This window comes from Dioscorea cayenensis, chromosome 5 (genome assembly GCF_009730915.1).
Source record: "Dioscorea cayenensis subsp. rotundata cultivar TDr96_F1 chromosome 5, TDr96_F1_v2_PseudoChromosome.rev07_lg8_w22 25.fasta, whole genome shotgun sequence".
Lineage (NCBI taxonomy): Eukaryota > Viridiplantae > Streptophyta > Magnoliopsida > Dioscoreales > Dioscoreaceae > Dioscorea > Dioscorea cayenensis.
The window spans coordinates 6392380-6418229 of NC_052475.1; the positions used below are offsets into that span (position 1 = coordinate 6392380).

Genomic DNA, 25850 nt, shown 5'->3' on the forward strand with positions numbered 1-25850 from the left:
GAGCTAAATAGAATCAAAGAAATCGAATGTAAAAGCAATGAATCCATAAAGAAACCCCCTCGATGGTCGTGTCGATGGTCTTATGGAGAGTCCTCTAGTCGTCGTCTAAGGATTCCTTCATCCGGTATAGGATACGCCTCGATCGAAGCTCCCGTACCAACCTTCTTCCTAATGGAATCACGATGTCGGAGCCGTAGAACTTCTCCAAAACCTTGGCCAATACCCCTCGAAACCCTAGACGAAGCCCTCTTGCAAGTTAGGGAAAATATGGAGAAAAGAATAATGAAATCGGGGCGGAAATCGGCTTTAAATAGGGCTAGAATCGGGCAACTACACCGGCGTGTATGATGTCACACGCCCCTGTGGAATTTCCACACGGGCGTGGATAATTTCCACACGCCCGTGTGGATTCTCTGTTTCTCTGATTTCTCGGCCGGGTGTGAACAGTGTTGCTACAGTACTCTGCCGGAAAATACTCCCGAATTCCATACTTTCATTGGGGTAATGCAAACAGGCACACGTTTACGTCGTGAATCACTTGCTTTTTCAATGATGTACATGTTGGTGGACCTCTTGTTCTTATATGCATAAGTCGGAATGCTCAAGTGTGACTACCTTTGTGCCCCTCTAATTGAATGTGCTCATTCAAATACGAGGAGGTTGGCACACACTCTAGCATCTCACACCTGACCTATGTCTTCGCGTTTGAACCTTAGCAAGATCTCCCCCAAAATAAGTGCATTATGATCCACATTGGCATATTTCCTTCATACTCGGCCTCACAATCCTACCTGCATAAAAGTAACATAAAAACACACATATTAATGTAAAAACCTGAGAAAAATAATGCTCAACATAAGGAATGAACGCTTCAGCATTCATATCGCACAAGCACTTATCACCGCCTCACCATTTATTACGAGACCAAGGACATCTCAGGCACCTCCAATATCACCATCACCAGATCCACCGACACCATTTGACTTAGCATCAGCAACAGTGAACGCGACCGAGCCAGACACCAACTCTTGATGTATCTTTTTTTTCTTTGTTTTTAATATTTTCGCATTTATTTTTGGACTTGTACACTGACAAGTGCTTGTGTGATATGAATACGAAGCATTCTTTCCATATGTTGAGCATTACTTTTCTTGGGTTTTTACATTAATATGTGTGTTTTTATGTTAGTTTTATGAAGGTAGGGTTATGAAACCAATTATGAAGGAAAGAAGCCAATGTGGATCATAATGCACCGATTTTGGAGGAAATCTTGCTAAGGTTCAAACGCGAAGATATAAGTCGGGAGCGAGATACTAGAGTGTGTGCCAACCTCCCCGTATTTGAGTTTGCACAACCATTTGGAGGGGCACAAGGGCAGTCACACTCAAGTATTCCGACTTATGCACATAGAACAAAATCTCCATCAACTTAACCATCATTGAAGAAGCAAAGCGATCCACGGTATAAACGTGTGCCTGTTTATGTTACCTCGATGAAAAAGTGGATTAGGGAGTATTTTTGGTAGAATATTGTAGCATGTTACTGTATGCTTGAGTTTAGGAGAATTTTTAACATTGAATATTTTCATTCTCTAGTTTTGCTTGAATGTCTAGGAATTTTTGCCCGATTTATAGTAGTTACACTACTCACTTATTATACTCTTTTGGAAACTCAAGTTTGATGTTAAAGGGACTAGTTATAGTTGTTTCTTGTGTTAAATTCTAAAAATAAATAAATAATTGAAATTGAAAAAATGAAAAGAATGAACAAAATAGTTTTCTTGTTTGTTTTGCATGTTGGGTGGAAAGAGCTACCACCTATGAAGTATGAAGCTACTCTCATAAGTCGGATACTAGCTATGCCCTAATGAGAGAAAGAGCTATCTCATAGGATGAGTGAAAGCTACCACACCGGTAGAAAGACCTACCACCTCGAAAGTCTGAAATCCACCTTAGCGGCCGCTTTGGAAAGGGCTACCTTAGAGGATGTGTGAAGCTACTACCATCTTTGAAATTGTTGTCACTTTTGTAGATAAATAAGTCCCTTGTACTTAGAACTTTGAGGAGTATACTTGGGTTGTTTTGAGTGACTTCACATACATACACGATTTCGTGTTTGTTGTCCTTTTTTATTCAAGGTTTTAGCTAGAGCTTTGATTTTTTGTATTTAATGTTGAAATTTCCCTTACTTGTAGAATGCTCTCTTTGTATACTTTGGTGAACCTAAGGCCAAGCACTTTCAATATTTTCTTCATTGATGTACAGAATGTTTAATTTTTGCTTGAGGACAAGCAAAAGCTTAAGTGTGCGGGAGTTTGATAAGTGCTTGTGTGATATGAATGTGAAGCATTCTTTCCTTATGTTGAGCATTACTTTTCTCTGGTTTTTACATTAATATGTGTGTTTTCATGTTAGTTTTATGCAGGTAGGGTTGTGAAACCAATTATGAAGGAAAGAAGCCAACATAGATCACAATGCACCGATTTTGGAGGAAATCTTACTAAGGTTCAAACGCAAAGATATAAGTCAGGTGTGAGATACTAGAGTGTGTGCCAATCTCCCCGTATTTGAGTTTGCACAACCATTTGGAGGGGCACAAGGGCAATCACACTCAAGTATTCAGACTTATGCACATAGAACAAGATCTCCATTAACTTATCCATCATTGAAGAAGCAAAGCAATCCACGGCATAAACGTGTGCCCGTTTATGTTACCTCGATGAAAAGTGGATTCGGGAGTATTTTTTGGCAGAGTACTGTAGCAGGCACTATCGCAAACACTGTATCAGTTACTGTTCACAGCCGGCCGAAAATGACAGTTTCAGAGAATCCACACGGGCGTGTGGAAATTCCACAGGGGCGTGTGAAAATCCACAGGATCGTGTGGATGCCCGATTCCAACCATATTTAAAGCCGACTCAGCCCTGATTTCAGCATTCTTTTCTCCATCTTTTCCCCAACTTGAGAGAGGGCTTCGGCTAGGGTTTTGAGGGGTATGGGATAGGGTTTTGTAGAGGTTCTACGGCTCCAAAATCACCCTCCGTTTGGAAGAAGGTTATTGATAGAGCTTTCGTCGGCACCGATCCGGTGAGGTGTATCCTAGGCCGGACAAAGGATCCCTTGCGACGAGTAGAGGACACTCCACAAGACCATCGACACGACCATTGAGGGGGTTTCTTTATGGATTCATTGCTTTTACATTCTATTTCTTTGATTGTACTTAGCTCCATGGAGAGCTAAAACCCTAGTGGGTACTTAGGTATTTGTGAACCCTAGGATGTAATTGTTTCATTGAATTTCTTTATTATGCTTTCAATTAATTGATGTTTATTGTGATTTCCAACCTTGAATGCTTGATTGTATAAACATTTCCCCTAGAGTGACACTAGGGTTGAGAGTTCTTGGTGGTAACCTTGTGAGTGAGTGACACACCACGAGTGTTAGACAAAGCTAGGTTGAAGAAGGTTGAGAGGGTGAGTCGAGAGGTACAGGAGCGTCCCCTTTCCCCTCCGACGTGATAGATTCTACCTCCGTTCCTCGAGTGCTTTGCGGCCATAATAGAGTGAATGGTGTAAGGGATGAACTTCCACTTGGGCTTAGTTGCGGGTGCAACGGAGTGAAGCGTTGAGGTGATCTTAGTATCTAGGGCTTAATCGTGGTTAGGGACCTTGCACCTGGACCAAAGGGTTAGGTCTATAATTAGGAAGAGATTTATCGCTTGGAATCCCCAGAGCTCATTGCAACTCTATACGATTATGAGGTGTTGAGATTGTTCGATTTCTCCTCCGGGACATGTATAGAGTTAGGCATAGTTGAACTTAGATTTGGGACTTTGTAATGAAGGATTTCCACGACTCACAATTGCATTGATTAGGAAGAATAATAGAGAGTTCTTGCACTTGAAGCAATCGTGCTAGACGGAGCATTATCCGAGTACCCCATTTTTATCGATTGCATTACCTTCTCCTTTACTCGTGTTGTCTTACTTGTTGATTTTACTTGTGAGAATTGAATCATTGTCACACTTATCACTATTGATTTTTCACATAGCTAAGAAGTGAATTAGGTGTTTTTATTCCCTACTCCCTATGGATTCGATACCCGCTCATCCGGGATTATTACTTCAACAAACCCGTGCACTTGCGGGATATTCGCAAGGGGACCTTGTCATACACCTCTATAAAGGATCTTCCTTCTGAGTTTATCTTCTTTTTTTTGTTTTGAGTTGTATTTCATTGTCCTTATCTTTATATACTCGAGTTGTTTTTGTTTTTATTGAGCTTTACTGAGCCCCCTTGTTTATACGTGCAGATGGTATTATGAGTATGGAATTTGAGGAAGTAGTCATGGACACAGTTTTATGGTCATGTGTTCTCCACAACCCATTAAGACTCAACTCTCAATGAATATAGCTCCATCAAACGTACCATTCGGAGTTCAGGGGAGTATTGCTTCAATTTCCCACTTCCACATATGCTTTTGATTGATTTATATCCTATTGTGCTTTCTAGCGTACATTGAGGGCAATGTGCACTTAAGTGTGTGTGTGGGGGGGGAGTTCACATTACACATGTTCATTACATAATTTTTGACTGAAATACATGCTCACGTAGCCAATGGCAGTTCACCATAGTTACAATGATTGTATTCTTAAGTTTAGGGGAATTTTTAACATTGAATGTTCTCATGCTCTAGTTTTTACTTGAATTTATAGGAATTTTTGCCCGATTGACAATTGTTGCACTACTTGTGCATTCAACCCTTTTGGAAACCCAAGTTCAATGTTTAAGGGACTAGTTAGTTTTGTTTTTTGTGTTAATTTTTCTAAAAAAATAATGAAAAAATGAAAAGAGAAAACTACTTGTTTTAGTTGTGCATTTGGGGTGGAAAGAGCTATTACCTACGAAGTATGAACCTACTCTCATAAATCGGATACTAGATATGCCCTAATGAGAGAAATAGCTATCTCATGGGATGAGTGAAAGCTACTACCCCAGTAGAAAGAGCTACCACCTCGAAAGTGTGAAAGCCACCTTAGCGGCTGCTTTGGAAAGGGCTACCTTAGATGATGTGTGAAGCTACTACAATCTCTTTATTTTGTGTTGTTTTGTATATAAATAAGTCCCTTTATACCTATAACTTTAAGGAGTATAAGTTGGGTTAACTTGATTAAGTTTACACACACTTATACGATTTCGGGTTTGCTGTCCTTTTTTATTCGAGTTTTAGCTAAAGCAATGATTTTTCGTATTTAGTGTTGAAATTTCCCTTACTTGTAGAATGCTTCCCTTGCATGCTTTGGTGAACCTAAGGCAAAGCACTTTCAATATTTATTTCTTCTATGCTTCAATGTTTTATTTTTGCTTGAGGACAAGCAAAAGCTTAAGTGTGGGAGAGTTTGATAAGTGTTTGTGTACAAAGAATATGAAGTATTTTTTTCTTAGAATAAGCATTACTTTTATCTGGTTTTATCGCTAATAATTGTGCTTTTGTGTTCTTTTGCTCATATAGGGTTGTGGAGTTAAATAGAGAAGAAAGGAGCCAAAGTAGATTGTAAATGCACTATGTTGATGGAATCTTGAAGTGGACACACGAGAAGAAGCAAGTTGCACTCAAAGACATATAAGTGTGTGCCAACCTCCATTATGCTTGATGGAATATGTAAATTGGAGGGGCACAAAGGCAGTCACACTTATGTGTTCCGACATGTGCAATGATAGCAAGATCTTCATCAATGTTATCTCTTATTGAAAAAGCGACGCGATCTACGGCATAGATGTGTGTCAGTTTTTGTTGCTTCAATGAAAAGTATGGATTCAGGAGTGTTTTTTGGCAGAGTACTATTTTTTGGCATAGACATGTGCCCGTTTATGTTGCCTCGATGAAAAGTATGGATTCCCGATTCCAGCCCTTTATAAAGCCTCAACTTGTAGCAATTTGGGAATTCTCTTTTCTATCTTTTCTCCATCTCTTCCCCAACTTTGGAGAGGCCTATAGCTAGGGTTTAGAGAGGCTTTGGAAAGGTTTTTGGAGTGGTTCTACGGCCTCCGACACCGCATTCCATTGGAAGATAGTTATTGTGGGATCTTTCGTCGGCATTGATTCGGCGAGGTGTGACCTAGGCTTGGCAAGGGAACCTTTGAAGAGGTCGAGGCTACTCTACAAGACCATCGACATGATAACCAAGGTGGTTTTATTCATGGATTGCATCTCTTTACTTTTAACTTCAGTATTGATTGTATTTTGCTCCATGGAGAGCTAAACCGTTAGTGGGTGCTTGGACTTGTAAACCCTAGGATGATATTATTTCATTTACCTTTTATTATGCTTTCCTTAATTGATGTTTTTAATTGAGTTCCAATCTTGAATGCTTGTTGTGTTGATTTTCCCTTAGAGTAATAATAGGGTTGAGAATCTATCTTGGTAATCCTTGTGGATAAGTGACACACCATGACGGTTAGATAATGCTAGATTAGAGAGGGTTTAGAGGGTGAGTCAAGAAGTAGTGGAGCATCCCCTTTCCCCCTCCGGTGTGATTTACCCTACCTCCACATTCCAAGAGTTCTTTGTCGTCACAATAGAGTGAAGTGCAAAGAGACAAACTCCGCTATGGCTTAGTTGCACGAGCAATAGAGTAAAGCGTTGAAGTAATCCTTAGTATCAGGGGCTTAATTGTGATTAGGGATCTTTTGCCTGGACGAAAGGGTTAGATATATATTAGGGAATAGGGTTTATCACTTGGAATCCCTAGAGCCTAAAGCAACCTAGCACAGTGAGAGATGTCGAGACTGAGAGATTTCTCCACCGGGCATAGTGTAGGGTTAGTCACGGTTGACCTTAAATTTTGGGATCGTGTGTTTAAGGATATCCATGACTCATTAGACATCAGTTAGGAGGTATATTGATTGGTATTGCACTTGGAAGAACAGTCCTAGGGAGAGCTATGTCGGAGCCCCACTTTCTATCAATTGTCTTTCCTCTCATTTAATTGCGCCTCTCTTTCTTATTTTTTTTAGTTCTTTTCATATTAATTTTGTTCACACCACTATTGATTTATCTTCACGTTAGTTAAATAGAAATCTTTGTGTTTCTGATCACTATTCCTTGTGGATTCGACTACCCACTCACCGAGATATTATTACTTCGACAAACCCTTGCACTTGCGGGTCACACGCAAAGGGTGTGTCACCTACCACACGGGTGTGTACCTAACCATGTAGCCTCAATAGGAAAAGAAGAATTCAGGATCACTGTAGCAATTACTGTAGTAAAGTGTTGTTCATGGATACGATAGCTATTACTATTTATGTAGAGTGAAATTAAAAAAAATAGAGAATCCATATGCAAGTGTGGAAATTCATCATGGCCGTGTGAAATCCTAATTTGTGCATTATAAATAGGCACTTCAAAGAGTTAATTGGGGGATCTTTTTCCTATCTTCAGAAGAAAGCGTGGCTAGGGTTTGAAGGAGGTTTTTGCTAGGCTATTCGATATTAACCTCCTTCGAAGGAGAGTTATTGTGGAAGCTTTCGACGACATCATTCCATCGAGGTGTGCCCTAGGCTCGACGGAGCAGTCTTTGGAGAAGGAGAAGCGGCTCTTGAACATTATCATCACGGACAACAAGAGGGTTATCTTTATAGATAGTTTGCATTTATCTTTCATTTATTCTTTCATTTTATATTGCTCCATGAAGAGCTAAACCCCTAGTCGGTGCTTAGACATGTAAACCCTGCGAAGATTTCATTTCATTGACTTTTATTATGTTTCTTTTAATTAAGTTTTTAATTGAGTTTCAATCTTCTATGCTTATGGTTTGATTTTCCATTAGATGATACTAGGATTGAGAATCCATCTAGTCACCCTTTTGACGAGTGACCATCACTATTGCGGTTATACTTAGCAAGGTTGAAGAGGATTGAGAGGGTGAGTCGAGAGGTAACGGAGCATCCCCTTTCCCTTCTGATATGATTTATCCTACCTCCACATTCCAAGAGTTATTAGCAATCACAATAAAGTGAGGTGTTGATAGATCTTCTCCAATGGGGCTTAGTTGTGTAGGCACAACAAGTGAAGTGTTGAGAGATCCTTTTTGCTAGGCTTAGTTGTTATTAGGGATCTTTCACTTGGACCAAAGGGTTTGATCTAGATTTGGGAATAGAATTTATCACTTGGAGTCCCTAGAACCCCAAGCAGTCCCACATAGTGTAAGGTGCTGCGAGTTTTCCTTTTTGTCGGGCATACGTAGAGGGCTAGTCATAGTTGACCTTAGATTTTTGGCTGTGTGCTTTTTGATTTTCATGACTCTTTAAATATCAATTAGGGAAGCATAATGTTAGTCTTGCACTTGAAACAATGGTCGTAGAGGGAGCATTGTCCAACTATCCCACTTTATCATTAAGTGTTTCTTCCTTTTTACTCTTTGCTTATTTTCATTTTAGTTATTTCATTAACATCTCGAATACAATCACTAATTGATCATCTCACGGGACTGTAATGCCCCCCAGTGGGACTGGCATGACAGTGCTCCAAGATAGAATATCCTTCTGATTAAGATACACACCTCCTCACCACCTGATCAGTGCACGTTCTAAACAAATAGGGATCCTCCCAGAAGTAATATTACAGATCAGAGTAGAAGTTCTTCCTTTGTTGATAAGTTATCTCATCAGGACGTGTCCCAGGAGCAAGATAGTTTACAAAATCAGCGAACTACGAAGTTTCATCTTCTGTCAATATCCGAATGCCAAACAACTGGTCATCAGGAAAACCATCATTTATCTCTTTCCTCTCCTTGGTCCTCTCTAATGGGATCACGAGGCATGACAGGTGATCAGCAGCCAAGTTTTTGGCTCCCCTCTTATCTTTTATCTCCAAGTCGAACTCCTGAAGCAAGAGTACCCACCGGATCAGATGAGGTTTTGCATCCAATTTTCTCAAAAGATATTTTAGAGCGGAATGGTCGGTGAACATGATCACCTTTGACAACACTAAATATAAACGGAACTTGACAAATGCATAAACCACAGCAAGCATTTCTTTCTTTGTTGTAGTATAATTTTCGTGAGCACCATTGAATGTCTATTGATAAGTGCTTGAGTAGACATATGTTTATATATGTTTTACGTGCATTGAGTATCATTTTTACCATGGTTTGTGTCTCATATTGTGTATTTGGTGTTCTTCTATGCATATAGCTTGTGAATGCCTTGAAGAGTAAAAGGGAAGCAAAGATAGGCTATAAAGATACAATGTTGGGAGTTCTTGTTCAATTCAAGGACCAAGACACAAGAGGAGTTCATAAATGTGGAGATGTGTGACAATTTCCAAGAAGATTCAAGTCAATTCACTAGTTTGAAGGGCACAAAGGCAGCGACATCTTCATGTTCCTTCTCTTTTTGAAGATTGCAAGACCACTCAAAGATACGTCGATGAAGAAAAGTTTTATAGCCTACCACATGGACGTGTGCCCGGACATGTGGCCTCAAAATTACTGTTCACGCGCCCGCATGGAAATTCCTGCAGCCCACGCAGGCGCATGGAAAATCCACATGGGTGAGTGGGGGCACGTGACAGACTCGGTCTAAGGCCTATAAATAGCCGTTTTGCCCTATTCTTTCTTATCTTTTGTGTGGCTCTTGTGGGGTGAGACGGCAAGGGTTTGGAGAGGAGGTCTTTGCCGATTTGGAGGGTGTTATTCACCAACTTTGATAGTTTCCTTCAAGAAGTTGAACTACCCATCAAGGCCAATCATCACGAATTCAAGGGGTTTTCTCTATGGTTTTTGTTGCTTTTCATTGTATTAATCATTTTTTTGTAACTTGCCCCATGGAGGGCTAAACCCTAGTAGGTATTTGGGCATGTGAACCCTAGGATCTATTCTTTTGTATTGATTTGCTTTGTGTTTCTAGTTAATCTGAATTGATTTGAGTTTTAATCTTATATTCCCATTGCTTGCATGTTTAATTGATCCTTGTGGTTGATTGTATATGCATGATTTGTTACTTTGATGAGACAGAGGTCTCTATTAGAGTTAGAACTTCAAGGTTAAAGAGGGTTGAGAGGGTGAATCATGAGATAGTGGAGCGTCCCTTTTCCCTTCCGACTGAGTGTTTCCTATCTCCATATTCCCTAGACTCTATGCAACCATATTTGGTGTGAGGCGTGAGATTGAGAGATTTCTCCACCGGGACCTTGTAGGGGGTTAGGGATCCTTCGCCGGGAATTAGGGTTAGATCTATCTTTAGGAATCGGTTTCACTCTTAAGTGTCCCTAGAGCGTATTGCGGTCATATGGGGTGTGAGGTGTTGAGATTAAGCGATTTCTCCACCGGGACCTTGTAGCGGACTAGTACCGGTGGCTTGGAGGCAAGGGCCGGTTGTTCTTGGATTACCTCGACTCATTAGACTCGGTTTAGAAGCATTTAGCGAATCTTTAACTTCATGTTAGATCCTATGGGGAGCATTGCCCGGATACCTCATCTTTATTTATTGAGATTCTCCCTCCATTTTACCCTTGCATATTCGTCTCCGGTATTCATTTCTTTGCACATTAGATCACCACACCTTTCCATTTATCATTAGGTTAGAAAGCAGAGAAGAAGTAACTACTAGTAGCCCTGTTCCCTGTGGATTCGACTACCCGACTCACCGGGTATTTTATTACTTTGATAACCGTGCACTTGTGGTACACACACGCATATTCGGACGTGTCATCTATATAGGGTGAAACTGACCCCCTCGACGTTGCCCAAGAACCACCCCCACTGTGAAGTCGCTAGCATCACACATGAGTTCAAAATGTAAATTCCAATTGAGGGACACGATAATCGGAGCTTCAATAAGTTTTTTCTTGAGGGTAAGGAAAGAAGTCATACACTTATCACTAAACTCAAATGTCATGTCCTTCTCAAGAAGTTTTGTCAACGGTCGGATAATTAATGAGAAATCCTTGACGAACCTTCGGTAAAAACCTGCATGTCCCAAAATACTCCTAATGCCCTTCATTGATGTTGTGGGAGGTAGCTGCTCGATAGTGGAGACTTTAGTCTTATCCACCTCAATTCCTTGTTGAGATATCTTATGGCCAAGCACGATGCCTTCCTTGACCATAAAATGACATTTTTCCTAGCTGAGAACCAAGTTGGTTTCCTCACATCTGGCTAAGAGCCGCTCTAGAACTTTAAGGCAGAGGTCGAAAGAATCACCAAAAACCGAAAAGTCATCCATGGAAACCTCCATGATATCTTCCACTAAATTATCAAATATGGCCATCATACATCGCTGGAAAGTAGCCTGTACGTTGCATAGTCCAAAAGGCATACGGCGGTAAGCATAAGTACCATAAGGGCATGTGAACGTTGTCTTCTCCTGGTCTTTTGGGGCAATGGTGATTTGAAAGTATCCGGAGAGACCATCCAAGAAATAGTAGTATGAGTGCCCTGCTAGTCGTTCAAGCATTTGGTCAATGAAAGGTAGTAGAAAATGGTCTTTTCTAGTAACATCATTGAGTTTTCTATAGTCTATGCACACCCGCCAACCTGTGATAGTTCTAGTGGGGACTAATTCATTCTTGTCATTAGTGACCACTGTCACTCCTCCCTTTTTTGGCACTACTTGCACTGGGCTCACCCACTTACTGTCAGAGATAGCGTAGATGATTGATAAGTGCTTGTGCGATATGAATGCAAAGCGTTCATTCCTTATGTTGAGCATTACTTTTCTCAGGTTTTTACACTAATATATGTGTTTTTATGTTACTTTCATGCACGTATGGTTGTGAGGCCAAGTATGAAGGAAAGAAGCCAATGTTGATTACAATGCACCGATTTTGGAGGAAATTATCCACGCCCGTGTGAAAATTCCCCATGGGCACGTGAAGCATCCACGCCCGTGTAGTCACCCGATTCCAGCCCTATTTAAAAGCCGAATCAGTCCTGATTTTAATATTCTTTTCTCCATCTTTTCCCCAACTTGAGAGAGGGCTTCGGCTATGGTTTCGAGGGGTAGTGGCCAAGGTTTTGGAGAGGTTCTATGGCTCCGACATTGTAATTCCTTAGGAAGAAAGTTGGTAGGGGAGCTCCCGTCGAGGCGTATCTTATACCGAATGAGGGAATCCTTGGACGACGAGTAGAGGACTTTCCACAAGACCATCAACATAACTATCGAGGGGGTTTCTTTATGGATTCATTGCTTTTACATTCTATTTCTTTGATTGTACTTAGCTCCATGGACAGCTAAACCCCTAGTGGGTACTTGGGTATTTGTGAACCCTAGGATGTATTCATTTCTTTGAATCTCTTTATTATGCTTTCAATAAATTGATGTTGATTGTGAGTTCTGACAAGTTCCCCTTGCGTATATCCCGCAAGTGCACGGGTTTGTCGAAGTAATAATCCCGGGTGAGCGGGGTCGAATCCACAAGAAGTAGGGAGTAAAGACACTTAATTCGATTCTTAGCTATATGGATTATCAACAATGATAAGTGTGATAATGATTCAATTCTCAACAATTAAAAGCAACAAGAGAGCAAAAGTAAGGAGGAGATAAGGCAATCGATAAAGATGGGGTACTCGGATGATGCTTCACCTAGGATAATCGCTTCAAGTGCAAGAACCCTCTATTATGCTTCCTAATCAATGCAATGGTGAGTCATGGAAATCCTTACATACATAGTCCCAAATCTAAGGTCAACTACGCCTAACTCTATTCATGTCCCGGAGGAGAGATTAAATAACCTCTCAACCTCGCACTCGAATATAGTTGCAATGAACTCTAGGGATTCCAAGTGATAAATCGCTTCCTAATTATAGACCTAACCCTTTGGTCAAGGCGGAAGGTCCCAAGCCACAATTAAACCCTAGATACTAAGATCTCCTCAACACTTCACTCCATTGCACGCGCAACTAGGCCCCAGCAGAGGTTCATCCCTTAGACCATTAACTCTATTATGGCCGCAAAGAACTCAAGGAATGAAGGTAGAATCTATCACGTCGGAGGGGAAAGGGGACACTCCTATACCTCTCGACTCACTCTCTCAACCCTCTCCAACCTAGCTTTGTCTAACGCTCGTGATGTGTCACTCACTCACAAGGTTACCAACAAGAACTCTCAACCCTTGTGTCACTCTAGGGGAAATGTTCATACAATCAAGCATTCAAGGTTGGAACTGACAATAAACATCAATTTATTGAAAGCATAATAAAGAAGTTCAATGAAACGAATACATCCTAGGGTTCACAATCACCCAAGCACCCACTAGGGGTTTAGCTCTCCATGGAGCTAAGTACAATCAAGGAAATCGAATGTAAAAGTAATAAATCCATAAAGAAACCCCCTCATTGGTCATGTCAATGGTCTTGTCGAGAGTCCTCTACTCGTCGCAAGGGATCCTTTGTCTGGCCTAGGATATACCTCACCGGATCGGTGCCGGCGAAAGCTCTCCCAATAACCTTCTTCCAAACGACGCGCGATGTCGGAGCCGTAGAACCTCTCCAAAACCCTAGTCAATACCCCTCAAAACCCTAGCCGAAGCCCTCTCTCACGTTGGGGAAAAGATAGAGAAAAGTATACCAAAATCGGGGCTGAATTGGCTTTAAATAGGGTTGGAATCGGGCAACTCCACGGACGTGGACGCTACACGCGCCCATGCGGAATTTCCACACGGGCGTGGATAATTTCCACATGCCCGTGTGGATTCTCTGTTTCTCTGATTTCTCGGGCGGCTATGAACAGTGCTGCTACAGTCTTCAACCTGAATAACGTCCCAATTCCATACTTTCATCGGAGTAACACAAACGGGTACACGTTAACATCTTGAATCACTTGCTTCTTCAATGATATATATGTTGGTGGAGCTCTTATTCTTATATCCATAAGACGGAATGCTCGAGTGTGACTGCCTTTGTTCCCCTCCAAATGGATGTGCTCACTCGAATGCGAGGAGGTTGGCACACACTCTAGCATCTCACACCTGTCTTATGTATTCGCGTTTGAACCTTCACAAGATCTCCTCCAAAATAGGTGCATTATGATCCACATTGGCCTATTTCCTTCATACTCAGCCTCACAACCATACCTGCATAAAAGTAACATAAAAACACACATATTAATGTAAAACCTGAGAAAAGTAATGCTCAACATAAGGAATGAACACTTCGCATTCATATCACATAAGCACTTATCAAACTCCCCCACACTTAAACTTTTTCTTGTCCTTAAGCAAACATTAAAACATTCTGTGCATCACTGAAGAAAATATTGAAAGTGCTTGGCCTTAGGTTCACCGAGGTATACAAAGAAAGTATTCTACAAGTAAGGAAAACTTCAACATTAAAAACAAAAAATCAAAGCTCTAGCTAAAAACTTGAATAAAAAAAGGACAACAAACCCGAAATCGTGTACGTGTGTGAACTCACTCAAAACAACCCAAGGTATACTCCTCAAAATTCTAAGTACAAGGGACTTATTTATCTACAAAAGTATCGACAATTTCAAAGATGGTAGTAGCTTCACACATCCTCTATGGTAGCCCTTTCTAAAGTGGCCGCTAAGGTGGCTTTCACACTTTCGAGGTGGTAGCTCTTTCTACTGGAGTGGTAGCGTTCACTCATCCTATGAGATAGCTCTTTCTCTCATTAGGGCATAGCTAGTATCCGACTTATGAGAGTAGCTTCATACTTCATAGGTGGTAGCTCTTTCCACCCAACAAGCACAATAAAACTATTTTTGTTTCTTTTTCTTTGAATTTTCCAATTTTTTTTAGATTTTGCTCAAGAAACAACTATAACTAGTCCCTTTAACATCAAACTTGAGTTTCCAATAGAGTTTAAAGAGTGAGTAGTGTAACAAGTATAAATCGGGTAAAAATTCCTAGAAATTCAAGAAAGAACTAGAGCATGAAAACATTCAATGTTTAAAATTCTCCTAAGCTCAAGAATACAATGCTTGCAACTAAGGTGAACTGCCATTGGCTATGTGAGCATATAATAATCAAGAACAATAGAAACGATATGTGCACTATGAAACTCCCCCCCACACACACACTTAAGTTGTACATTGTCCTCAATGTACACATGCAAGCTCACTCATAATGTATATCAATGAAGAATATATGTGGGAAAATCAATCAAAACAATACTCCCCTGACTCCTAGTGTTGCGTTTGATGGAGCTAAGTCCTTGGGTGTAATGTTCCGACGGGTTGTGAAGCTCACACGGGCAAGTGCCGAAGTACCTTGGCCGTGCCCATGACAAAGTCTCAATTCCCATGATGACAAGACCATCTGCACGTATACACGAGGGGGTTCAGTGAAGCTCAAGAAAAACAAAAATAACTCGAGTGTATGAAAGATGAAGCAATGAATACAACTCGATAAATGCAACATAACATAAACTCAGAAGGACAAATCCTTTCTGAGTGAACAAGTCTAAAACCAAGAAAATAAAATAAAGTAAAATGCATAAAAGTAAAAGAAAGGTCAAGTGTCGAAGTCGCTCTCGGGCTCCGCTGCTGCAGCTGCTGAAGTGGAAGCATATAGTGGGTCATCCGGTGCTGGGGTCGAGGATGGAGGTGCTGGAGGAACTGAGAGAGCCTGAAGAGTCCTCGGCTGCAGGACAAATGAGGAGGCAACGTCTCGCTCTAGGATCTGTTGTAATATGTCGAAACGTGCCATGAACTCTGTATACTGAGTGGCCTACATAGCCTGAATCTTAGCAATCTCTGCTCGCGACTCAGCCACCTCTGTCCGTATCACTCCTAAGGAACTCTCGAGTCTCTCGAAATGATCATGAGCTCGAGACGGTGGAAATATACGTACGGGGGGTGGTTCCTCTGCCGCTGGAGGTGTCTCGGTCTCCATCGAGCTGATTGGGGCTCAGGAGCGGACTGAGATGCCCCAACTTCATCTTCAAATGGTATGTTCAGCACATAAACACCATTTGAATATTTTCGGATCAACCCCATGAGCCTCATTGTCTCTAACCCAAGTGGAGCTGGTATTATCGCTTTCTCGGTTCTGCTGATTTTATCTCGCAAACCCATCCCCACAATGAGTCTAGTAATATATGGACCCAAGAAGATGACACCCAATTGAGGATATTGTCCTTGATGCTTCAAATACTCCGCTAAAATGTGTCCCGGATAGACCGGTCGTTCCGAACCATGGAGTACAAGTACAGAAGCTCTTGCTTATTGATGACTCCCGTGCTATCACCGCGACCATTCACTGACATGCTTATGATGGCGTGAAGATATCTGTAACTGGGTCAAGATAAACATGAGGCCTTAGACACTCCTCGTTCATAACGGCCCTTTCCACATAATAATGAATATGCCTGAATGGGAGATAAACCCGTTATGTCAATTGGGAGATTCTCATACTCCTCAGTTTCAGTATACTCTTCATCATATAGACCAAGTCTAGTAGAAAACTGTGTGACACTCATACTGTGATGCTGACCAAAAACTCTGAACTGAATCGCATTAACACTATCAAAATGAACATAAGAGCGGTCGAACTCAAACGAAGCAAGTACCTCCAAAGTGAGTGTGCGGATAACAGGGTCATGAATATTCAGTAACACGTGCCAATTACCGACAAATAATAATTTCTCGACCTCGTCAGCCATATCATCCGCTAGTTGCACCTTCTTAAGTAACCCAACATCCGGAATTCGCGTTTGACCAAACTTAAGCTTCTCTAACCGCTCAAACCGAGCTTGATGCGCAGGGATTGTGAATTCCATAACTTCTGGCTCATGGGCAGGCTTTCGAGGCTGCTTAGCAACTGCTTTCTTCGATTTGGTAGCTATACCTGTGTGTATTAGAAAAGGAAAATCAATCATTTCCATTCAAGCTGCAGAAAAATAAGAACACACTGCCGTGCGGAAATACCGCACGCCCGTGCGCTTCCACGGGGCGTGGAAACCGCACAGTCCTTGTAGCCAATCTCCATGCCACCTCTCTATCTCACTTCCATATTGTCTTAAAAACAAATCATAACCAGTTTAGAAAGAAAACGATGTGTTTTGACCATTTTAATCGTAGGTAATCAGTTAGATTCAAACGAAATCGAAAAGGAGAAGAAATCAAGGCTTAGCGATGAGCTGCACTTAAACACCTTTACAATCCACACAATGCTCAATCAATCAGCTCCAAGATAACAGTAGCAGGAGACAAGAATGTCAGAAAAATGCTCTTTGGGCATCTTAGGTTTATTTGAAGGGAAGGGTGCGACTCTTGTATTGGGAGAGCGGATGGTCCTTTAAATCCTGGAAATCCACACGGGCGTGCGGGAGGCGTCCACACCCGTACGCCCTCAAATGAAGAGTTCACAGGGGTGGACGCACGCCCCTATGGCCTTGCTGGATATCCGAGAAGAATGTCGACACGCCCGTGGGGAAATTCCGCACGGGCGTGGACATACACATGCCCAACTCACAGGGGCAGCCGCACGCCCCTGTGTCCTCTCGGGATGAAGAGAACTCCTCTGCAGAGACTCACATGGGCGTGCGGACATTACCCACGCCTATGCATGGTTCACAAGGTTGCCCACAGGGGCGAGTCCACGCCCCTGTGTGCTCTCGGGAAAATCTACCCAACTCTGGAGGAATTCACACGCCCGCGGAAATTACCCACGGGCGCGCGACATTCACATGGTCGCTCACGAGGGCGCCCGCATGCCCCTCGTGCCTTCTCTCGGATGAGCTCACAGTATACACACGGGCAGTGGAAATTCCACACGCCCGCGTGTTTTCTCTCGGATGACTTAGAAAAACCCCGCAGTGCTCGCGTAACTATTCTGAACATGTTTACACACTCAGAGGCTACTATATTATGCAAAATTTACCAGATAAAAACACGAAATAGAACTCAAACGACCAGACTTCACCAACTCTTAACAAAACACACAATGAGTACTTTTTTTAAAAATCCCACAACAAAATCGCAGCATAAGCATTTAAAAAAAAACTCGAGACACCAACACTCAACAATTTATTCATGCAAACAAATTAAACTAAGAAGGTAGGAAAACAGCAAACACTTGGGTTGCCTCCCAAGAAGCACTTGTTTAACGTCACTAAGCTTGACGTACCTTACCTCACCTCATGAGGTTTCATGGAGGAAAAATACTTCTCTATTGTCACTATAAATTTCTCCGCCTTGGTATGGTTTCAGCCTATGTCCATTCACCTTGAATGTGCCTTCTCTGGATGACTAATCTTAATAGCTCCATGAGGTGAAACTTCGGTTACAGTATACGGACCAAACCACCTTGATTTACGTTTCCCCGGGAATAAACGTAGACGGGAGTTGAATAGTAGCACCCGGTCACCTACTTTGAAGTCTTTCGGGGTTTTAATATGCTTGTCATACCACTTCCGAATCCTTTTCTTATATATCCTTGCATTCTTATATGCCTTCAGCCTCCATTCATCTAGCTCATTGAGATGTAATATTCGTTGCTCTCCTGATTTGCGCAAGTCGGAATTCATCACTTTAATTGCCCAATACGCTTTGTGCTCTAATTCAACCGGTAAATGGCAAGATTTTCCATACACTAGATTATAGGGAGTGGTCCCTATTGGTGTTTTTTGTATGTCTGTCCCTATGAGCCCAAAGCGTGTCGTCCCAACCTTTCGCACCAATCACGCTTTACCTTGTTCTACTGCTTTTAGTTAAGATTCTCTTGAGCTCTCTGCTTGTAACCTCCACTTGCCCACTCGCTTTATGGATGGTAAGGTGTTGCAAGACGATGATGAACCCCATAACGCTTTATCACTTTTGCCAATTGTGTGTTACAAAAATGTGTTCCCCGATCGCTAATGATAATTCTTAGAGTTCCGAAATGAGCAAATAACTTCTTAAGAAATTTCAAACGAAAGTTCTTGCATCATTAGTTGGAAGAGCTTGGGCTACCACCCACTTGGAAACATAGTCAATCACTACTAAAAATATATTGATTGCCATTGGACTTTGAAATGGTCCCATGAAATCAATTCCCCATACATCAAACACCTCGCAAAATTGCATAGGATTTTGAGGCATCTCATCCCTTCGTGATAAGTTTCCAAACTCTTTCGACAACTATCACATCGTAAAAACGAATTGATAAACATCTTGGAATAAAAGTCACCAAGAGAACCCAAAGCAGCCTAGAACCTTCTCTCGCAGCTTGACTTGATGAATAGTGCCCCCACTCGGGCCTCGAGTGACAATGCGCAATGATGTTCCATCCTTCCTCCCTAGAAACACACCTTCGCACCACCTGATCTACACAAATACGGAACAGGTATGGATCTTCCCAAAAAAAATTCTTAAGGTCACTGAAAAAAATTTTCTTCTGTTGAAAGCTTAAGCTCTGCTTCAATACCTTTCCCGACAAATAGTTCGCAAAATCTGCAAAACCATGGGGTATCTTCCCGATTCCGATTCTTGTACCGCAGACAAATGTTCTTCAGGGAAGAAATCATTAACTTCCTTGCTTGCCAGTTCTTGCCCCTCACAATCCTCCAATCTCGACAAATGATCGGCAACCACATTCTCTGTCCCCTTTTTATCTTTGATTTCCATATCGAATTCTTGCAACAACAATATCCACAGAATCAATCTTGGCTTCGCATCTACCTTCTTCATTAGATAGCGGAGTGCAGAATGATCTGTGAACACGGTGACATTAGATAGGATGAGATATGGTCTGAATTTATCAAAAGCATAGACTCATCGGTAATAGTTCCTTTTCAGTAGTGGTGTAATTCTCTTGTGCACTTGTGAGAGTCTTGCTAGCTTAATAGATCTGTTGAAATTGTTTATTTCTTTTCTGACCCAAAACCGCCTCCCCATCGCGATAATCACTAGCATCACACATTACTTCGAATGGCTCATCCCACTTCGGTGTTGTTAGGATTGGTGCTTGCACTAACTTCTCTTTCAATACATTGAATGCATTCAGACAGTCGTTTCCGAAGTCAAAAGGGGTATCCTTCTCCAGAAGTTTGGTCAACGGTTGTGAGATTTTCGAAAAGTCCTTAATAAATCTTTTGTAAAAACCTACATGACCCAAGAAACTGCGGATCCCTTTTACATTCGTAGGTGGTGGAAGCTTGTCAATTATCTCAATCTTCGCCTTATCCACCTCCATACCTGCCTGAGAAATCTTATGCCCAAGGACAATGCCTTCTTGTACCATAAAATGACACTTCTCCCAGTTAAGGACAAGATTTGTCTCTTCACATCTCACTAATACTCTTTCCAAATTGTTTAAGCAAGCATTGAAAGAGTCCCCGAACACTGAAAAATCATCCATGAAACTTCCATAATATCTTCGAGAAAGTCGTCAAAAATTGCCGTCATGCAGCGCTGAAATGTTGCAGGGGCGTTACACAACCCGAAAGGCATTCTTCTATAAGCAAAGGTTCCTTAAGGGCAAGTAAATGTGGTTTTCTCCTGATCTTCTGGGGCAATCGGAATTTGAAAGTATCCTGACATGCCATCAAGGAAACAGTAGAAATGATGCCCCGCTAGTAGCTCCAATATTTGGTCAATGAATGGCAGAGGAAAGTGATCTTTCCGAGTGACGTCATTTAGCCTTCTATAATCAATGCAGACTCACCAACCAGTAACTGTCCTCGTGGGGATTAACTCATTCTTTTCATTCTTTACTACTGTTATTCCTCCTTTTTTCGGGACAACTTGGGTCGGACTCACCCACTTGCTGTCGGATATGGGGTAGATAATTCCTGTATCCAAAAGTTTTATTACCTCCGCCTTAACAACCTCCTTCATATTCGGGTTCAATCTTCGCTGAGGTTGGATCACAAATTTATAGTCATCCTCTATTAGGATCTTATGAGTGCAGAATGATGGATATATACCCTTAATGTCGGAGATCTTCCATGCGATGGCTGATTTGTGCTTTTTCAACATGCTAACAAGCTTATCCTTTTGTTCCGCAGATAAGTTCGACGCCATGATTACGGGGAGTTTAGAGTCTTCCATTAGGAATGCATATTCCAAATATGCTGGAAGAGTTTTAAGCTCAAGTTCTGGTGGTTCAACAATTGATGTCAGCAAGCTACTCTCCTTTAATTTATCAATCTCCTCGAAATCATTCGCCTCCTGTTCACAGTTACTCTCTTCCTTTTCCACATGGAAATCTATTTCTTTACAATCGCAATGGATATCAACGTGTCCATTCTACGTAATTCCAAATTTGAAATAGTAACTCAAACCGAAAAAGAGTTCTTACTTCGATCTTGATAGGGAAGAATCAAACCCTAGCAAGGATTCTTTCTACACTCTCCTCTAACTAGTCAACGATTGACAATGAAGTGGATTCCTCAAACCGCTTTATCACATTATCTAATTCACGCCTTTGCCATTGAATCTCGGCGATGTACTCTTCAACCGATTCTTCTAATGGCTCGCTGAATTGTACATTGTCAATGGCAAGAATAACACGATATGTCATTCCATGCAACTGTTTGAACTTTCTACTCTACGTGCTCAACCATCCTCATGATAGTATCAAATGATTCAAACATGTTAATCATTTTCTACAACAAAAAGAAATAAGGAAAAATTAGACCAATGATAGAATAAGAAGATATGAAATAGAGAGTGTGATGAAATAGCTAAGAAAACAAAATGCAAAGTATTTCTAAACGCCTAGCTCCCCGGCAACGGCGCCAAAAACTTGACAAGTTTCCCTTGCGTATATCCCGCAAGTGCACGGGTTTGTCGAAGTAATAATGCCGGGTGAGCGGGGTCAAATCCATAGGGAGTAGGGAGTAAAGACACTTAATTGGATTCTTAGCTATGTGGAGTATCAACAATGATAAGTGTGATAATGATTCAATTCTCAACAATTAAAAGCAACAAGTAAGAGAGCAAAAGTAAGGAGGAGGTAAGGCAATCGATAAAGATGGGGTACTCGGATGATGCTTCACCTACGATAATCGCTTCAAGTGCAAGAACTCTCTATTATGCTTCCTAATCAATGCAATGGTGAGTCATGGAAATCCTTACATACATAGTCCCAAATCTAAGGTCAACTACACCTAACTCTATTCATGTTCTGGATGAGAGATTAAATAACCTCTCAACCTCGCACTCGAATAAAAGTTGCAATGAGCTCTAGGGATTCCAAGTGATAAATTGGTTCCTAATTATAGACCTAACCCTTTGGTCCAGGCTGAAGGTCCCTAGCCACAATTAAGCCCTCTAGATACTAAGATCCCTCAACGCTTCATTCCATTGCACGCACTACCTAGGCTCCCCTGCTGAGGTTCATCCCTTAGACCATTCACAATATTATGGCCGCGAAGAACTCAAGGAACGGAGGTAGAATCTATCACGTCGGAGGGGAAAAAGGACGCTCATGTACCTCTAAACTCACCCTCTCAACCCTCTCCAACCTAGCTTTGTCTAACGCTCGTGGTGTGTCACTTACTCACAAGGTTACCAACAAGAACTCTCAACCCTAGTGTCACTCTAGGGGAAATGTTCATACAATCAAGGATTCAAGGTTGGAACTCATAACAAACATCAATTTATTGAAAACATAATAAAGAAGTTCAATGAAACGAATACATCTTAGGGTTCACAATCACCCAAGTACCCACTAGGGTTTAGCTCTCCATTGAGCTAAGTACAATCAATGAAATCGAATGTAAAAGTAATAAATCCATAAAGAAACCCCCTCATTGGTTGTGTCGATGGTCTTGTGGAGAGTCCTCTACTCGTCGCAAGGGATCCTTTGTCCGGCCTATGATACACCTCACCGGATTGGTGCCGACAAAAACTCTCCCAATAACCTTCTTCCAAACGATGCGCGATGTCGGATCCATAGAACCTCTCTAAAAACCCCTAGCCAATACCCCTCAAAAACCCTAGCCGAAGCCCTTTTTCAAGTTGGGGAAAAGATGGAGAAAAAGAATACCAAAAATCGACCTGAATCGCCTTTAAATAGGGCTCGAATCGGGGCAACTCCACTCGGCGTGATGCTACACGCACCATGCGGACTTCCACAAGGGCGTGGATAATTTCCACACGCCCATGTGGATTCTCTGCTTCTCCGATTTCTCGGCTCGCTCTGGGAAGGAAAATAGGCTAAGTATGAAGGAAATAGGCCAAGGTGCATTATGATCCACATTGAACCTTAGCAAGATCTCCTCCAAAATAGGTGCATTATGATCCACATTGGCCTATTTCCTTCATACTTAGCCTCACAACCATACCTGCAAAAAAGTAACATAAAAACACACATATTAATGTAAAAACCTGAGAAAAGTAATGCTCAACATAAGGAATGAACACTTTGCATTCATATCGCACAAGCACATATCAAGTTCCAACCTTGAATGCTTGTTTGTATGAACATTTCCCTAGAGTGACACTAGGGGTTGAGAGTCCTCAGTTGGTAACCTTGTGAGTGAGTGACACACCATGAGCATTAGACACGACCTAGGTTGGAGAGGGTTGAGAGGGTGAGTCAAGAGGCACATAAAGGCTCTCCCTTTCCCTCCGACGTGATAGATTCTACCTCCGCTCCTAGAGTTCTTTGTGGCCATAATAGAGTGAATGGTCTAAGGGATGAACTTTGTCGGGCTTAGTTGCGCTGCAGAACGGAGTGAAGCACTAAGGTGATCTTAGTATCTAGGGCTTAATCGTGGTTAGGACCTTCCACCGGACCAAATGGTTAGGTCTATAATTAGGAAGAGATTTATCACTTGGAATCCCAGAAGCTCATTGCAACTCTATAGTGCATGCGAGGTTGAGAGTTATCTAATCTCTCCTCCGGGACATGTATAGAGTTAGGCATAGTTGACCTTAGATTTGGGACTATGTAATTAAGGATTTCCATGACTCACCATTGCATTGATTAGGAAGTATAATAGAGGGTTATTGCACTTGAAACAATTATCCTAGGCGGAGCATTATCTGAGTACCCCATCTTTATCGATTGCCTTACCCTCTTTCTTTACTTTTGCTCTCTTACTTGTTGTTTTTATTATTGAGAATTGAATCATTGTCACACTTATCATCATTGATCTTTCACATAGCTAAGAATCGAATTAAGTATTTTTATTCCCTATTCCCTGTGGATTTTGTACCCGCTCACCCGGGATTATTACTTCTACAAACCCGTGCACTTGCGGGATATACGCAAGAGGATCTTGTCAAGTTTTTTGGTGACGTTGCCGGGGAATAGGTGTTTAGAGATACTTTGCACTTTATTTTATTAGCTATTTCACCATACATTCTATTTCATATCTTCTTATTCTATCATCGTTTTGATTTCTTTTTCTTTCTTTTTGGTTGCAGTTTCAGGTTATGACCCAAGGGAATCCCTCAATATTGATTGAAGGGGATCCCGAGCTTGAACGTACTCTTAGAAGAAAAAGGTCAGAGCATGTACAAGAACAGTCTAATTTAGCTGGTTTGGAAGTGGAAGGATCTGAAAACATGGCAGAACAGAATGCACAACAGTGAACATTATCCGATTATGCTAGACCTTCAATGTTGGGGACACAGTCGAGCATTGTGCGTCCCCCGATTACAGCTCAGAACTTTGAGTTAAAGCCGGCATTCATCCACATGTTGCAACAGTCCGCACAATTCAATGGTTTGGCCAATGAGGATCCAAACAGTCACATAGATAGCTTTCTCGAGGTGTGTGATATGCTGATGATAAATGGGGTGATGGATGATGCCATCAAATTGAGAGCCTTCCCATTTTCCCTAAAGGGTAGAGCGAAGCAGTGGATACACTCGTTACCTAGAGCGTCAATTACCACGTGGGAGGAGATGGTGGAAGCTTTTCTAGCTCGTTATTTCCCTCCCGGAAAATCAGCAAAGCTTAGGAACGAGATCTCATCCTTTGTTCAGTTGGAATTGGAGTCTCTATTTGAGACATGGGAAAGGTTCAAGGAGCTCCTAAGGAAGTGCCCGCAACACGGATTCCCGTAGTGGATGATTTTTCAAACCTTTAACAATGGTTTGAACCCAAGTACAAGGCAACTCTTGGATGCGGCAGCAGGAGGTACCTTAGGTAAGAAGACCCCCGATGAGGCCCGTTAGTTGATTGAAGAAATGGAGTTAAAATGACTACCAATGGAATGCTAGGGAGAAGAAAAAGGTGGTCGGTCTCCAGGAAATCGATGCGGTAACTTCATTGGCGGCTCAAGTGGAGAATTTGGAGTAAGAAGTTAGATCTTCTAACTTCAAATAGAGTGGTGGTCGTGACTAATTGCACCGGTTGTGGTGGAGGACATGCTCCCTCTGATTGCCCAATTTCTATTGGTGATGTTTCTTCAGTGGAGAATGTTTATTTTGTAGGTAATGACATGAGACCTCAAGGAAACCCATATAGCAATACCTACAATGCGGGTTGGAAGAAACATCCCAATTTTTATGGAGTAATCGTGGGTCCACAAAAAGGCCATGGGGCTACCGTGTTTCCAACAACAACAAGCCCCCTGTGTGGAAAAATGTAGTCTCGAGTTTGGAAACCCGAATGACTGACCTAGAAAAGCTCTTGGCTAGATTTGTGCAATCTCCAAATACTAGGTTTGAATCAGTTGAGGCTACACTTCGCAACCACACCGCCTCTTGCATAACCTTGGAAATCGTGTGGGCAAATTGTAAAGTCTCGCCTCCGAAAGGCCACATGGAAGCTTCGCTAAGCAATCCGAGACCAACTCTAGAGAGCATGTGAAGGCGATCACTTTGAGTAGTGGTCGTGAGGTTGAAGGTAGGCTTCCTGAAAGTGAGAAGTCAAAAAGAACACGCACTCGAGGTTATAGAGGTAGAAGAGGGAACAAGCAAAGAGAAAGAGGTGGTACCCCACCTT

The 25850-nt window shown here is 41.8% G+C and overlaps 1 non-coding gene across 1 annotated transcript; it reads right to left on the reverse strand.

Annotated features, from left to right (window-relative positions):
* Positions 1–24853: 24853 nt before the first annotated feature.
* LOC120262731 lies at positions 24854–24960 on the reverse strand. Its single transcript, XR_005536985.1, has one exon. It is a non-coding gene; the product is annotated as a small nucleolar RNA R71 (small nucleolar RNA).
* Between the last annotated feature and the right edge of the window lie 890 nt (positions 24961–25850).